Below are 4,056 nucleotides of genomic sequence, written 5' to 3'. Positions count from 1 at the left end.
GTCACTGGTAGTGACGTCATGGCTGTCGTCGGCCAACGAGTTGGTGTGTTTTCAATGTATGCTTCAGACACGGGTCACGACGAGGCGTTCCCCATAGCGACCCCTAGAGGACGCAGTGTCTCGTTCCCTACTCAGGGAACCATGGTTACACAAGTAACCTGAGACGTTTCTTATACCTCTTCAGCATTCATAAATCGCCTTGTTTTGCTCATTTTGTCTTTATTTATGAAACTGATAACCGCTAATTCAGTGAGTGAAAGGCGTTGCCAAGCAATGTACTATGTTAAAACATAAGCGGCAAGAAAATGACAGCATACATACAGGCATTATATAGCGGGTAAATTCGACCCACGCTGGCGCTTATAGGTATAAATGCCCCGTTTTTTGATCTGGTTTTATCTAAACAGTTTTTAACAACAGGGTATTGTAAATCACACAATTTTAGTAAAAGTCAGTGAATGGGAGACTTGAATGTTCTATTAAAAATATTTTATGTACGTTTTAAAAATGGGTAAAATTTACCCTGTGGCGGTTCTATTGTTAATCAAAGGACAAAGAAAAAAAGAGGAAAAAATAACTTTTATAGCTTTAAGGATTCATCTATATTCAATTTAGAATTTAGTGTTTGATAACTTCAATTTCAATTTCTGTATATTTCTGCTGAAGGGCACAGGTAAATATGACATTTATTATAATGGGTTTATGTGAAGATTGTTTTAAGATCACTTAAATTAAGTTATTTTTTTAAAGTCTAATAAATGTTAAAATAGATAGCTCTCAATTATACTATAATGTGGAATGACTATAGTCAATGGTTAAATATTAGGGAAATATTTCTCTCTTTTATAGAGAAATCAGTATTGTTATCATTGATACTGGCATTCAGTCATAAAAAAAGATGCCATTCTACAAATATTAAAAAATATACTGTCTTTATGTTGTTTGTACATTAATTTGAAGATTGAATGTGAAATTGTTGCAATATAAAAGTATATTTAAAAACTTTAATGTTAGGTGGGATTAATCACGATTAATTTCAGAAAAATGTGCCATTAATTAGTTAATTTTTTTAAACGATTGACAGCACTACTTTTTTTATATACATTTTATCACTTTATTTATTTGCTCAGGCATGTTGCTAAATAACCTATATCTTCAACATACATTGTCTGTGACCAAAAATGTAAGAAGATTCATTTTCAATGAACTTTCAAATTTTTATTTTTTTTTGCATGAAAATATACAGTTGCAAAGTTTTTTTTTTTTTTCTCATTTGATTTAGTCAAGTTGGTTTCACATCAAACACAGTGTGATTTTCGGCAATCGAGATCTGCTAGCAACACCAGATTTTTCCGCTTGGGCTTCCATCACCTACTTACAACAAAATCAAATGCATAATAATATTAATTTGCTAATACTGGATAAGGTCTGGGCACTAAATAACATTTATCTCATGTATCATTGTGATTTTAGAAGGTAATTTCTGAATATGAGAAACAATGTTCGGGACATTCCACCGAATGGGTAACATTTGCTTTTGTAACTTTTAAAAATTAAACTTAATTGTTTTATCTTTTTTCAACACTGTATCTAACAACACACATATGTCACTTCGAAATGTACATTGGTCAGGCACCTTTTTTTTTTCTTTTTCTTTTTTTTTTTTACAAGGTTTTAAAGTAGGGGATGGATGCATTTTTTTCAGTCCTGTTACCAAAAATCAATTGTCTTTTGAAAAGCAATTTTTTTAAAACGAATTCCTTTGTCTTCCACTCACAATAGTGTTTATCTTAAATAAACGGTTGGTAAAATGCAAAGCCTTTTTTTTTTTATTTTACAGGAGACCCAAACTACAAGATTATAATTTTTAAGTCATGTAATTAAGTAAACTATTGGATAAATGATGAACATAACACAGATGAAAAAAGCAGTCGTTTAACCTCATTTTTTAGAACAAAACAATTTAATAACAGGAATTAACAGTGCGTAACAGGAATGAACACCTAGTAACGGGAATGAATATCCAGACACTCTGTGTGCATTTGTGTGTGTGTGCATGTGTGTACATAGCCTGTGTGTGAGAGAAAGATTTCTGAAGGAATGTGTTATGTCCATGTAGTTCATCACAATCAAGATGGAAAGAGGGAGAAACAGAGAGAACAGAGATTGAGAATGTGGTATTCACACAATGTCCTCAAACAAGTACCAAAGGATGTCTTCATGGGCTGGCCAGAAAAAAACTGTTGAATCCAATCTTTTGCATGCAACGGACCTCAACATGTGTTTCACTTGTATCTGTGATGACACCAGGGTATAGATCACCATCATAATTCAGCACACACCATTTGCCAACAACTTCAAGGCTTTTGCCACTGAACTTCTGTCATTGTGGGAGCCATGGGAGCTGTCTGCTGAATGTGGAACTTGAAATGCTTTGCATTAAAGCACCCACAGTTCAGATGTTGTGTTGTTGTGCACAAGCAGCTGACATCCCTGTATATCAGTTCTCCATGGGCTAGGGACACTACCTGATGGATCCTCATAATGTATGAACTGGTGGCACATCATTGGGCATCTCTGAAACTGCTTTCTCAATTGATTCCTCACTAACAAAAAAACAACTTGATTGCTGTGTCTGTTTCTTGGGTCTGCATCACGTCGTTCACGATAAAGTCGCTGCTTCTCTGTGGTGGATTAGCACTCTGCAAGTATGGTAAATACATGGTACATATGATACATTTACAATATATGTAATTGTAACTGTAAAACATAAAAAGAACAAGTACATCATATTACATAAACTAATATTCACACTATTATATCAATGGACTGCTAATTGAGCTCAAGCTGTGCTGACTTGAGTGAACAGTATTGAATGCTAGTGCTTTCTAAATGACCACATGGTGTAAGCACTGAGAAATGTAGGGATTTGTGTGTAGAGTTTTGTAGTAACAGTTCACCAAATCTGACTCATGTGTTAAAGCAGGGGAATAGTGTTTATAGTTCAGCAAAATGGGTGTGCTTTTTGAAAAATGGCATTATGGTTTTGAAATTTTAGTTCAAAAGCCTGGTTATAGTGTTTTAGCAATCGAGAAAAACTGTAATAACAGGAATGAACAGTGCGTAACAGGAATGAACACCTAGTAACAGGAATGAATATCCAGACACTCTGTGTGCATTTGTGTGTGTGTGCATGTGTGTACATAGCCTGTGTGTGAGAGAAAGATTTCTGAAGGAATGTGTTATGTCCATGTAGTTCATCACAATCAAGATGGAAAGAGGGAGAAACAGAGAAAACAGAGATTGAGAATGTGGTATTCACACAATGTCCTCAAACAAGTACCAATGGATGTCTTCATGGGCTGGCCAGAAAAACCTGTTGAATCCAATCTTTTGCATGCAACGGACCTCAACATGTGTTTCACTTGTATCTGTGATGACACCAGGGTATAGATCACCATCATACTTCAGCACACACCATTTGCCAACAACTTCAAGGCTTTTGCCACTGAACTTCTGTCATTGTGGGAGCCATGGGAGCTGTCTGCTGAATGTGGAACTTGAAATGCTTTGCATTAAAGCACCCACAGTTCAGATGTTTTGTTGTTGTGCACAAGCAGCTGACATCCCTGTATATCAGTTCTCCATGGGCTAGGGACACTACCTGATGGATCCTCATAATGGATAGAACTGGTGGCACATCATTGGGCATCTCTGAAACTGCTTTCTCAATTGATTCCTCACTAACAAAAAAACAACTTGATTGTTGTGTCTGTTTCTTGGGTCTGCATCACGTCGTTCACGATAAAGTCGCTGCTTCTCTGTGGTGGATTAGCACTCTGCAAGTATGGTAAATACATGGTACATATGATACATTTACAATATATGTAATTGTAACTGTAAAACATAAAAAGAACAAGTACATCATATTACATAAACTAATATTCACACTATTATATCAATGGACCAGAGAATGCAACTCACTCCTGTTACTATTACTCAGTCCTGTTATGGCTGTTCTAGGTAGTTTTTATTAATGATTTTAATTATACATTC

The sequence above is a fragment of the Sinocyclocheilus anshuiensis genome, unplaced genomic scaffold, assembly GCF_001515605.1.
Source record: "Sinocyclocheilus anshuiensis isolate Anshui unplaced genomic scaffold, SAMN03320099.WGS_v1.1 scaffold1382, whole genome shotgun sequence".
In the NCBI taxonomy this organism is placed as follows: Eukaryota; Metazoa; Chordata; class Actinopteri; order Cypriniformes; family Cyprinidae; genus Sinocyclocheilus; species Sinocyclocheilus anshuiensis.
The sequence above is the reverse complement of the archived record's forward strand: the minus strand, read 5'-3'. Positions refer to the sequence as shown.